We start from the raw sequence: 14,324 nt of genomic DNA, 5'->3' as shown, positions 1-14,324 counted from the left end.
TCAGGGAACTCTTGCCCCTTCGTAGCAGCCGCCGGGCAGATATGCCACACTGTCATCAGCCGCGTGTCACATGCTCATTCGAGTCGGTCACCACGGACTGTCATAGCTATCTTCGTTCGCGCCTCTGTGGCCAACAGCTGTGAAGAATTTGTGCGCAAGCCCCTTTCCCGTTCAGTTGTAGAGCGTTCTGTGCGGATGTTTGAACAACACTTGGAGGATTGCTTTATAACCGAAAATACGGATCTTCAATCTCGCTTTACCTTACAAGTGCAATGACACTATAGAGTTAGCAAGACTTTTTGGTCGAATGCATTAATCAAGAAAACATGAACATAAATATGTTGTGGACAATGCCATCGCTAAGCTCTACGTAAAGGATAAGCGGTGAGCAGATGGTTGACGTCAGACGAAATTCAGGCGAAAGCACTATCGGTATTCTTTGAAGAAATTTAAATATTTCTGCCATACCCACCCCGCGTGCTTCCGTCATCTGGCTTTTGGCCTAGCGCCTATTGAGCTGATGCGCCTCAAAAGAAAAGCTTCCGATAATATTAGACAATGCCCCTTTCCCGCCTCTGCCAGCCATGGCCACCTTTAGAATCTGAGTGTTTAGGCATCGAGGTTAGCGGTGAAACGAATATTTGATGGAGGCAACACTGATTTCGCAAGCTATCGATTTTTGAAACGTTCAAATTTTGAAGAACACCAACAACTGTGCCGAAAGGTTTTCCCCAGCTGAGGGGTTGTTTAGATAGGGAGTGACTCAGGTTGAAATGCTGAAAGGAATGACGCAATCTAGTTTAAGTGAGCTATGAAGAGAAACGCATTTCAGAAATATATGCACTAGCCGGCTATTAAAATTCGCGTAGTATTTTATGTGTTTGCTTAAGTGTTGAGTGGAGATGTAGTATCTTCGGGGTGAGCCGTAATGGGATCCAGTATTCTTAGAACCGCTCTCTTCATAAAGCAAACGACCTGGACAAAGAGCAAAATTGTCAGACATGTCACAAGATGTTTCTATGCTAGAGTATTGCCGCATCCAACAGACTACGAACCCACAGGTGACCGGGGTTAGTGGTCATTCGAAGGAATTAAGTACGGTCATATGGTAAAAACGTCAGAATTATTTCATATATTTTCTATGTGCAATAACACTAAAGAAAATGGATCTATTCAAACAAGTCAGTTCCTTTTAATTATTGTAGCTAACGACCTCAACGTTATATTGCCTTAATACTAAATAAAGGATTTCCCAACATGGCAAAAAAGTGTATTCGCAGAAAGTTTTCCCTTAAGTTTCATACGCCTTTAAAAAACCTTTATTTGGGTTTGGCTATGTGAGTAATCAAGTCTTAGTTTTATGAGTAAAACGTAACGACTAACTGCTTGATCCATCAGTCATCTCCGGCTTATCAATCAATCTATACTACATCTATACATATATCATACATTATACATTACTGTTTCGGTAAAATGAAACAAGTAATATATAATTACACGATATAAACAAGGAATAATACCATCGAAAAATCCCAATGGATAACTAATGAAGCGTAGTAAGCAATGTAGTTTTTACACGATAGCATCGAAGTCGGCGCAAAATTACAGTTCTTCTTGTTTGCTAAATTTCTCTCAAAACAGTCGATGGTGCATTATTCGTAAAGAAACTAATTCAGCAGAATATCTGATCGTTACACGTTCAGAAGCATCTGCTAGGATCCTTCTGGGCTAAGCTGAGCCCACCTTTTTTCAGTTGTAGTAAACCAAAGGCAGGATAAGCTATTAGACATCCGATTAATTTCAATAAATAAGATCGGTATTAATTCAACGTGTTGTTGCAGCTTATATTTGTAAACTTTTTTTCTGATTGGAAAATAGTGGACCCTAGAACCCTAGAATATTCAGCATAGATAGAAAATGTGCCTTTGATGGACTGAACGAAATCTGTTTGTCAGCGATCCCGGACTTCGGCGAGATTAGGTTAGGTTAAGTTAGGTTAAATTAGGTTAGGTTAAATTAGGTTAGGTTAAATTAGGTTAGGTTAAGTTGGGTTAGGTTAAGTTAGGTTAGGTTAGGTTAAATTAGGTTAGGTTAGGTTAGGTTAGGTTAGGTTAGGTTAAGTTAGGTCACTTCACGCGGATCAGCTCTGTTTTGATTCTTTCACCAATATGTGCTAGCAAAATGATTTACATTCGTCAACATCCCTTATTTCTTCGGTAACGATCCACTGTGGAAAACTGGATTGAAGGCCATTGGCTCTGATCTCGAACTTCGCACCTTCTTTGATACATGTATTTATTGAAAAGCTGCCGACTCACGAATACGGAGCGTGCCTAGTATGAATTGAGTTTAAAATTAATAAGACACCGTGCTATGTTGACCTAACGAAAGATCAATTATCGTATCTAGTAAAGATACATTACATTTTCGTTTAGAGAAAGCTTTGCAGAGAAATCATCACCTCCGGCAATAAGTGTGTTTCCACAAATGCGCTGAATACGTGAAATATTTTGAAAAGTACGCCCGATAATGACATTTAATGAAATTTCAAAATACCATGGGGACGCAATTGAACCATTGAATAAAACAGAGTTTCTTAAATTGATCCGCTTACGCTTCCAGCGCTTAAAGTATTGCCTGATTGTCTTGATATACATTGGTAGTGTCTTAATTGTAAACATACGGTAAGTCTAACAATTTTTTATAGGAATTTCTTTGTTTATTTTCAGTGCATCTCTCGAGACATCTTTAGATGTATAGAAAACATATGAAGACCCATATAATACTAAAATTACGTTAGAGCGTGCCGCAAACGTTCTGTCGTTCAGGGCTAGCTTTATATAGAAATCTAATATGGATTGGCAAAAAATAGCCCAAAAGTCGTAAAAACTTTTCTAACCAAATGGTACCTGAAAACCTTATGGTGTTCGACGTGATTGCTTGTCGATATCTTCGAAACGGTCCCCTGTCCGCGCCTGCCTGCTGCTGCTCCTCCGAAACGATCCGCAGGATCGTTTCATGCACGGTAAAGACGACCTCTTCAAATAGCCGCATACAACAATAAAGCATAATTACGTGCTTTATGTCCCGCGTGTTCCCTTTGGAAAGGGTAAAGGCTTCAGTAAAATTGACCGACCAGTTCTCATCAGCTGTCTTTTGCTTTACCCGTCAACCTGTTGGATCTTTGATGTGGCGAATTTTTTTCAATAAAATGCTACTTGATAAAAATAGTAAGTTAATTTTATTTATTCATTATAATTATTGTAAAGTTATTTATTACTCATTTTATGTGTTTTTTTTAAATTTCAAATAACCTGCAACCAGTTGTTTTAGTGGGCTCAGCAGCATTCAGGTCTTGCTGTGCTTTTTTGGGTTACAATTGAGCTCAAATGACATTTCGACAATCGGTCTTTTTACTACGGACTAGCCTGAGTATAACTGTCAATGCTTAATTCTATTTTTAAGACATTTAGAAATAATATTGTTGACTGTTTTACCTACTCTGGTCATAGGACAAGCAGGCCCAGTCTAATTAGCTACTGTAATATCTCTGTTTAGAGTTGTTATTCAATATTTATCGTTTATAAGTAGCAGTTATATGTGACGTAGGCAAATCTGGTCCGTTCGAAATTTCAAGACCTGTTGGTTGACTTGACCTTATACACTACATTATCAATGCTGAGTATATATACTAGAGGCCCTGTCTTTATCTGTTACGGATCTGTTGTTATATGAACTGTTCTATGCACCACGTTCCTAGCTCTAGTCCCATACTGGTGATCGGACATGATTTATCGCTATGTCTTAACACTGATCCGCCCTTTTAGATGGTTGACCTGCTGCTCTTAAGCGCTTCCGCAGAAATCGGCGAGCGTTATTCCGTATGAATTAGACAACACTGTATAACAATCCTCGTCGTGATGATGTGGCATATGTTTCAGTTTATTCTGCAAAGGCATCTATTACGATTACAAACATGGTTTAATCTGGGTGATTGATAAAATCGATTGAGGGTTTTGTTCTTTTCTAGGTTTAGTTCTTAAGGCCCAAGTACATTTCGGGCAATTACTTACCAGACAACAACAAATTAATTCCTTTGTTTCATTTATTGTATCAACAGTGTATTTTGTAGCCCTGCTGGAATAACGCTAGACCTACCTGATAACAAAGCATCCGTTGTCATGTCTATAAATAATTTACCTGATCAGGTCAATCTAAATTATTTTCAATCGACTGTTGCACTGTTCGGAGATCTTCTAATGCTTGTTCTAAATGTTAGAAATATGGTAGTCCGTATTCACAATCGGCATCAGGATAAAGCCATAAAAAGGCTGTTTATTATAACAGGCATACGTTCATTTGGTGCCCCTGGTAACAGACCAGGACCAGTTCCTTTTAGAAGAAAAGAGTGAGTTCGTAATGAAAGGCAATCCTATAACCCTTTCAGAATTTAAGCGGAAATCATTCAACCCGTCCGTGCTGGGCACACCCTTGCCAATGTTCCAGATTTGTATCTGATATTAACGTACATTGTTACTAGTCTTCATGCGGCTTCTGAAAAATTCGAGGATAACTTTCATTAGGCAAACCGAAAGATTCTTAATAGGATTTAGATTTAAAGGACTAGAGATTTATCAAAATGTGTCAAAAAGCCATTTTTTCGGTAAATTAAAGTTGTGAATACAGAAACGAACGACATTGGGGCATTCAAATAAGTTTCAATGGTGAGTCTTTTGACACTTATTTATCTCTAGAATTTTTTGGCCGTTTTGAACCTTTGTAGGTTTGGAACTTTCAACCTGCTATTAGGCCAAAATTTATTTTTGCTGGATTTTCTGCATGCAATATATTTAAGCGAAATTGTCACAAGTTCACATTAACCAATACTGCGTGGCCTGGAGTTACTATTAATAAATTATTTACAAATTAAAAAAAAGCAATATTTTGAAAATAACAATTTAATGGTTTGAATTTTGAATCGAAATTATAATAGCATCCAATGATGAATATATTTGACAAAAATAACATCTCAAGTACATTGAAAAAAGCTTCTTCGAAGTACCTGTTTTTGCTTAGAAGCAGTTTCAAAAGGATAGCGTAATGCAGATTCTTCATTTATACACCCACCCTATAGATATAGATGCGTATACTGTAACCGTAACAAATTGGAACTTGACCTATTTGCTTACTCCCGTTTTTACCTTCACGGTTCCGTTTCGAAGTATTTTGGCTCTTCTCGCGCTTTCATTATACTGTGCCGGATCAGCTAAGGCACTATGTACAGAATCATGTTATACTAACTGTCATCAACAATTAATACACCCACAGGTAATGGAGTCAAGGGGCCGCTTACTTTAAATCTCGACGAGCCCGTGTTGGTAAACGGTTGTTTGTGAACCATCGAATACCGAATCGATAAAGCAGATCAAGCACGATCAGTGGGAAGAGTGAAAAATAAATTATACTCGGCTGAGAAATTTACCTTCGACGTCCTTCCACTGGCCCTGGTAATCTGGTCGAACCTGAAAATGCTTGACCAGCTAACATCACGGGCTAAAAATTTTCTCACATAGCGTTCGGGCAGCCTTAGTGATGAAGGACGATCCGAATTCTATGAGCACGTGCGCGGCGCTCTGTTTTCATAGGCTGTAAGAAGCAGGTTATGTAACAGCTTCACTGTAAAGTGCTATAGAGGAAGCATCGTGAATGAGCAAATGATTAACGATCATCCCGACGGCCTTAATCGGTCATCACCCCACGACGATACTCCCCAGCCACCAATTTCCAGCAAAGCTATCAATATCGTTGATACAGTGCAAACTTCAGTAGAACGCCGCTGGCTACGGCTACATTAGGCGAAACACGTCAGCCGAGTTTAGGGGCAAGCAGACCTGGCAAGTTGTTTGTTGATAATCAACTTTTCTTTTATCTAACTTAACCGATACTCAGTTACTCGTGACAGTGAACACGGTTTTGCGATTTTCAAGACAGGTAATAAAGTTGTATATATATATATATATATATATATATACTGCTCAGTCGAACCACAGCAAACGTAGTACATTCATTTGTCGATTGATCATATGCAAAGTAGATTACCAATTAACTTGTAAAATGTTCTTCCTTCTAAACTTGGTTAAGAAGTAAGTAAGACTTTAAAGAGTGAATAATTGTTTGTGTTATCGTTCTCATTTGTACTGTAAACGACGGTCAACGAATGCATCATTAAGACTTACAGATATCTCGATATATATGAAATGCCTGCTTTGTCTTATTATGGCTGTATAGTTTATTTCATGAGCATAAGAAACAAACATTTTTTTGATGAGATACGATACTGTCATAGTAGCTACTTTGTTTCTCGAAAATTTTCCGCTTGGGGGCGTGGTTGGCAAAAAAACAGCTACGGTATAAAACACGCAAGTCATAGTACTACCGAGAGATAAAGTTCTGAGATTTCAAGTGATTTTCTACCACAGTTTATGATAATTCTAACAATATTTTTTTCTTTTGAAGATTCCAATGTCTTATTAGGCGTACAACTGCAAGAATCACCGGTCAAGAGGCTCTTTTAAGAGTTTGCATATATATGTGCATCTATGAGAAATCGTTGTAATAATCGAGAATTAGGCACTGATGCGGCACACCGTTCTGACCCTATGTATGACACTGGCATTCTCATAGAACGCCAATTATATCTTTGCATATATAGGGCTGACACATTATGTACGCTAATACGAACCGAAGCATATATGCATATATATGTATATATATATAAACTAAATGTATATATATATATGCATACTCTTTTCCTACAAACAAAGGCACTGTTTGCATTTGAAATTATGACTTGATTTTTCAAAATCATCAATGAGTTAGCATTACGAAAATGAGCTAGCTTAGTGTAGTCGTCAAAAAGAAAACCTCTGACTCTGAATATATGTTTTGATGTCAGGTTTTCGGGCTTTACCTAATGAGACTCCAGGCTCCGTTTCGTAGCCGTACAATATAAATTATGGCATGTTGAAGAGAAAACTCAGAAAACATCCGTTAATATAATGAATTTTTTAAGGCTTAATAGAAGAAATAGTTGATTTGTGTATATAGGTAATTGTTTATATCAAGGTTGGTACGTAGAGCTTGTCGAATGCGTTTCCGGTAAAAGTAATGCCACCCTACTCTCTCGAAGTCTACAATAACCTGTCTCTCTTAAATTAGTGCCGTACAAACTAAAAGTAATGAAATTGAACTGCTGTATAAAATCAGATATGCTGAAAGGGTTCCTTGCGTGAAAAAAAATACGATCTAAAATGTGGATATGATCTATTTTACGCTAAAAGACTGCATATACTTATGTTTTTCAATATGATATACATTTGGTAAATGTTAGAACGCATCGCGTACCTTGAAGACCTACAGGGCAAATCAGATAATGGAAATTCTTGCACGGCTATGTAGAATATAGCGTTTCCCAGCTAAGTTCAGCTAAGCGGTATGGCACTAGGATTCAGCGAACAGTATGTTAATTCTTAGTTGCTCGGAGATTTCATTATATTTACAAAACAGCAGCGTGTGTTTTATACAGTTGTCATTATTCCAATTAGAAATTGAAAGTTGTTTTTAGTTATATTGAAAACAGAAAGAGGAGAATAAGATAGAAAGCACATCTTCACGAGTGGTGCAGAAAAGGTGGAATCTCAGTGGTATTCACCCTGAAGTAAGCATGTATGTCTTATCAGCTTCTCCCTTTCTCACTCCGCTATCTCTGCCGTTTCTACAGCGTAATGTCTGGCTATCTGCAAAACAAATTGTGCGTTATTTTCTATCGGTTTATATCGTCTCCTCTTCAGTGAAAGCGTGCCTCTTTTTCCACCTGTAGTCTGGCCTGTTCTCCTTGACCGCACTTTGTTTACTTCTTCAGTGGCAAAGGTCCTGAATCCTGACCCTATCTCTCGTGCTGTCAGCTTTAGCTATAGTCATTTTGGGCTTACCGTTATCTCACCTAACGAAAGGGCGTGCGCAGAATATCTGCCATCCCCAACCAGCGGTTCATCCCTTCGAGGAATCTGCTCAAATTAAGACGCCACAATCTCTTAGACCCTTTGTAAGCGAACCTGCCACCCGCCGCACTCAAACAAGTGCGACGCCGCTGACTGCCTCTAGCTATGTAAGGGAACTCTGGCCTATGCAATTTCGGACGCAATCTTAATTTCCTCCTGTGTACAATACAAGCATATAGTATCATTACGTAGACTAAGAGAATCTTTATTGGTCAGTCCTTATCACTACCGTAAGATCTGGCCTGAATCCCAAGTGTCTTTTTTGTTATGGAGTATATAAGAGAGCTAATAAAACGATACATATATGTCGCCTTGTCATTGTATTGTACATGACGCTACTGGGGGTAAAACGTCCCGCACGATCTTAAACAAATTAGATTGAGTGTAAAATCCTCTGTTGACTCAAGCAAAATAATAAACATAATGCTTTCTGTTGTACCAATATTGGTAAATAGTTTCTGAAGAAACTATCATTGAAATTGTTACAAGTTGAAAGGCATAACCTATCACGATAATACGATAGACGTAAAACATCCGGTGCCATAATGGCGACGATACTGTAGCTCAGGTAAGCGAATACGTAACATAAAGCTAGCAACCTGAGAAAATACTTGCTTAAGCAATGTAATACCATATATTAATATGACAAGTTCAACTTTATAGAAGCTATACTGTGATGTATAAGAGGCCTGTGGGAGGGTACCCCTGAATATTAAATTTATTCCGATATACTACGTACGTGACTTTTTAAACCCGGATAGCTGTTTGCCTAGAGCACGTGCCCATTGGCATTTTGTTCAACTTTAACTATATCGATTCAATTAATTATACTTAGTATATGTTAAATCGTACATTTGTAAAGTCTACAAATGATCAATGAAATTGAGTGAGAAGGTCCAAAGGGTCAAATACTCACAGGTCAAAACAGGCATCAACATAATCACGTGTGATTAGATCTATGAGCTGCTTTTTTTTTTTTAGCGAATGTTTGTTTCTCGATTGTGTCGCTAATTACGCCTAATGTTAGTATATTTAATGAAAATTAATTAGTAAATTAATGAGATTATTCAATAAGCCCATTTCGAATCGAATCATTGGAGTAAATTATCAAATGAGAATCACCGGTCATATGAGGTTGACTTGTGATGTTTTCCTTGTTTTAACACGCTAGGCCAAAGGCATACATTTTATATATACTTTATTATTATTGGAAAACAAGGACTTCCAGACCGTCAAATGAATTTTGTTTTACCCTGTGTGTGCATAACAATTAACCAATAAGAAGTGGGCTACACTTATCCGCTGGGATATTTTCAGTTGGGGCAGGTATTTTCCAGCAGCCAGATTGGTCCAACTTTACGTCACGCGCTGTCTAAATCCTCTCATGCTGAAAATACTGTTTCATCAGACGAGGAGCAGTTTTCCGTGCACTTAGAAGACTCTGATGACAGTTACGACGTATGAGAGTTTCGAATCGCAATGCCATCGAATTAAGGTGATAGATGGTGTCTTGCCTGAATATGAAGCCGTCCACTTTTCAGTCCTCTCACGATTGCTCACTGTTGGCTCGCTACTTGATGCGCCGCGAGCTCAGAGTCCTAAAAATTAGAAAATCGAACTGGTAGGTTGATCCGTGGCCCGAGCCGAAATGAAGGTCAAATAACTGGCACAGTTCTTTGGAGCTGCTCCCCCAATAAGTTTTAGACTTCTTCAGCATTTAGCTTCAAACCACTCGGACTAACATAGCCTACGAAGTCACCTTCATCGGTAATTAGTGAAAAGTGCTGATCTCGTTGTTTCCCGAATGCTGTCCAAGAAAGCTCATTCCTTCATACACAGCCCCTCTAGCAGCAGCCGCTTGGTACTCACGAACTTAGTGAACGTCTTTCCAGATTCTTCATAATGGCAAAATAATTTCTCTGCGGAACCTGCTCCTTCCGGAAAAAGCGTTAGTACAGCTTCATGTTGAAATCAAACGAGGCCGTTCCCTACAAATGTCTACGTTCTCTGTGTTCGTGCATATGAACTATTATTCTTTACCTACTACGACCACTATATATTTACATTATTGGTATATATTTAAGATACGATTTTAGGCAACTTCATCCCGTTAGAATGTGTCAAAAATTTATCTGCCAGTGGCTTTATATTCATCAAAAGAAGATTTACTCTCAATCTTCAGAAAAAAACAAGAGACTTCAAGGATCGTTTGGAGATCCAAACTTTATACGTTTCTCTTTCTTGCTGAACAAAAATAGTGTCTTATTACGATAATATGATTAACTTCTTCCGCGGGAAGAAGTCCCGTTAGTGGTATAGAAGAAAATGGATAGAAAATTACGATGCTTGTAATGTACAGCCATAAAAACTGTGAAGGGTTTTGCTGTTATTCTCAAGCACAGGTAGCTAGGTAACCAGTGTGACGATATAGTTTTATCTCTAAAGTAAAATATACGCTATAATTAAATGTATATAATGGAGTCGATATACAGAGCTGGTCAAACTTTGTTCCGTATTGGAGACATCAATAATATTCAACTCACGACTAATATTTGACTACGATTCAATATGACTAAATAAACTTTATAAGTAATTAAAAATAAATTACTTTATAAGTAATTAAAAATAACTGCACTGACCCATGTAGGTCTACGTAAATCCAATCAATCAAAACAAATTGGTTCTGTACATACTACGATGGGTGTACCACAAGACAAAACAACTTATTGTTAAGTTCTATTATTCGCAAGCAGTTGCATAAATTAGTTTTGTTTTTCTTTATATTCGGATTGTTAAAGGCAAACAAAATTTTACCACGCTTGTTTTGTTGACAGTTAAAGAAAAGTAATGTCGGAATGCAGGTAGAGTCACTTATTTTGTGCGTCCAAAGGTTAGGGCGTAGCAAAGCCTAATACACGTAGATCTCTTAGAACCTTGAATAGAAAAAAACAACCAACGAAAAGGTGATTTACTAATAAAGAAAATTGAGTTCAGGCATAACATCTATACATATAGTTTGTAAGTCGTCGATTAATTTATAACGGTTTACATTTTTCAAAAAATAATTTAATTATCGGTCATAGCTGAAAGATGGTGCATTTTGAGTGAAAAAATGAATAGATTGTATAGGAGCATAAGCCTGGAAAGGACCGAAAGTTATTTTAATTTAATGATACATTGTTGTCAGTATCATACGCCTATAGCCAAAGGATGGATGTGCTAAAGACAAGAAGACCTCCTAAATGTCTGTGGGACTGATCTGTAATCATTGTCCGATGCGGGTCATAACAATTGTTGCAGTTATGTAAACTAACTTTTTTCCATAAAGGCAACAGCAGTTGATCGTAGATCAAATACGATCTCCGCCACTTTGCTCTTAGTGACATATTTCTTGGGTGTTTCACTAGTACACCCCTCCTTGCCCCGTCATAGTTCGCTTGCTCGCACAGTAAGAGATCAGCCCGTCCCATACAGATCCATTACACGACACGAAGAGTGTGTAACTTGACTTCTCGACAGAGGCATTTCCTGCCCCGTGATTCGCTCCAATCTCTTTAGTTAGCCACTTTATCTTCACAGCGGCATTTGTGGACGCTGGATAGAGACAGGTCTGCCTGCCCCTACCGGTCTCCAGAGGATGCTAGTCACCTAAGGATCTTCACAATGGCCCAAATTGGATGAGGTGGGGAGTGGCCAAAATGGAACGAGGGTTGTAAGACGTGGCGGAAAGCTATAAAATTTTTACAGTCCATCTCATGGTTGAAGAAAGAATGAATGAAGATATATAGAAAGGAGGATGGGAGTGATGGGGTGGAAGGAGTAGAGTGTGATCCCATCTGTAAATTTTTAAGACAATAGTAAACGCATATAATTGTAACTTGTTTATTTGTTTCTAGATGTCAATGTATCTCTCAGTTTTTCAAATGGCTACAGCGCACGTAGAACTTGCTTCTGCGCTAGCCAAACGATAAAAACACGATAGCAAAACACGATAAAAGGGATCTCTCATTTTGAAAATGCAATATTTGAGGCTTGAATCGAGAGTGCCTATAGAATCGTCCAGTTTTTATCCTTCTCTCGTCCTGGCTGATCCAGAATTTACGCACATCTATTCCAGAGGTTTCCATACTGAAGGGTCAGTCGGAGGAAACTTGCAGATTGTCTTGAAGGGGCCAATTTTAAAGCTTCGCATTTCAGTTCACTTAATCGACCCCAAAATGGCTAAGTTTATCGACCGATGCCAACTAGCGCATTGGCAGGGTTTTTCCAAGTATATTACGGCGGTAGTAAATTATCAAGAGCCATAAGAAAAAGACAGGATACAAAACTGTGGTGCTGTATTAGAGATATTCACTTTGCAAAGTAACTATGTCGTAAGTATAAGAAACCATACCCCTTTGGGGAGTGCGTCCATCGCTTTCCCGACTGGTGCGGACATGACGAAATAAAGAACAGTTAGTTTTTTTACTCTTCAAATTCCTTAGTGTTGAGCAAGTTATGGTCCAATTTCGTTTTCAGTAACCTTTTCTGGAGACGTCGGGAAGAACATGGTAGTTTAAGCGCAGAGAAATTCAGGGTGCTTTGGATAGATGGCCTGGCTCAACTCAAATGAGTAACAGGTCTTGCTCACTCTCCCGAGGTGTGCTTCACGTCATGCGCTCACAGCCAAGTGTCAGAATGCCTTGCATGATGGCGTGCATCGAGGCGTGTTTTGATCATGTCTTGCATGTTTTAGCTGACTATTCACATTAGACGAACGTACGGTGTCCGCAGTTGTCGAGACAACCGTCGTTTCCTGCTAACGTTCATCTGAGATGGACATGATCTACGTTTAGCGACCATTCACTATAGCGGCTGACCGACTGCTTGACTGTCGCGACTGCTATTGCTCTGAAGATGACCATTATCAGCAGCACTGTAATCACTACCAGGGCACCGTTGCTGAAGTCCGTGCATATCTGGCGACGACATACAGCCGGACTTCAATCGCACACTGCTACTGCCGCGTTGTGACTACACGCCAAGCATGTAGCCTATACATATACGTAAAAACTGCAAACGAAGCCCTGACTGTCACTTACCATCAGAAATCAACGGACAGACAGGCCGGCAGGCAGGCAGGCAGGCACCCACCCACAAGCGGATATACACAGCTAGCCAGCCAGGCAGACGCCGTAAGATTCTACTGCTCAATCTACTAAAGCAATTTAATTCTCGATTTAGTTAACAGCTCGGAAAATGTTCTGAATTCTTGCTGCGCCCACCAGTGGAGAAATTCAACGGCAGGAAGCTCGTCCAGCAGTCAGTTGGTTACGCTACTTGGGGGTACGCAGACCTGCTTGACGGAGTCTCGTCTTCCATTTCTCCTTCAGGAGTATGCCAGAGAAGAAAAGGAGCTGTGAAGGCAATTGGGAAGCACTGCTATCACAAAGTATAGCACACTCAAGATTACATAACCAATGGTTCTAGAAGCTTAAGAGGGAGGGGTGTTCGAATTGAAGGCGTATCAAATTTTACTCGTGTTTTATTAGTTTTTGTGTTCGCCTTCTCCTTACCCCCTGCCAGGTTCGAGATCGTCGAACTCTCCTTTTGACAGAACCTTCTTCGGCTCGGAGAAAGAGTACAGCGTCAGCAGCGGAGGCCTATGGGGAAGAAGCTCATTCATTGTCTCCTCGAATTGTCCGCAAGTTAAAATAAATGTCTGCTTCATCGAGCCCCCTGTGGGATTTCTCAGAGATAGCATACCGCGGCCAACCGTCGTTTCGGGAAAACCAAGGCAGCTTTGATATGGTGGAAAAACGACGGTGAAGCCCTGTCGAAGGAAACGCGGGAAAGTCGGCTACGCACGGCAGGTTTAAGGTTGTAAATAAGATGTCTGACTTTATTGAAGTTTTGCCTGGTATTGATCAAGAATTCACGACGTGTAAGTTGAACGCACGAAGTTGGCGTTGTTGTACTTAAGTAAGGGGTGCACCCTTAGATAGAGAGTACGGGGTAAGTGGACATCTAGCAAAGAAAAACTGGGAAAGCACTTAGTGAGATCAGAATCTAGGACTTGTGCCAGTACAGAACGCAAGACGCCCAAAGGGTCTACCTGCGTTTCAGCCTGTTTTACCGATTATCTTTGAGAATTTTAGATGCGGAAGGAACACTTATACAGTGCAGGTATACCCAAATATAAGCTGTTCGCCTTATATTTGAAACCAGAGGGGGGTTGTAAACGATGCATTAGAATTTTAATAATTTGGGTGACCCGCAATTAAC

Source organism: Varroa destructor, unplaced genomic scaffold, assembly GCF_002443255.2.
Source record: "Varroa destructor unplaced genomic scaffold, Vdes_3.0 BEIS01000002.1, whole genome shotgun sequence".
In the NCBI taxonomy this organism is placed as follows: Eukaryota; Metazoa; Arthropoda; class Arachnida; order Mesostigmata; family Varroidae; genus Varroa; species Varroa destructor.
Note: the sequence above shows the minus strand (reverse complement) of the source record.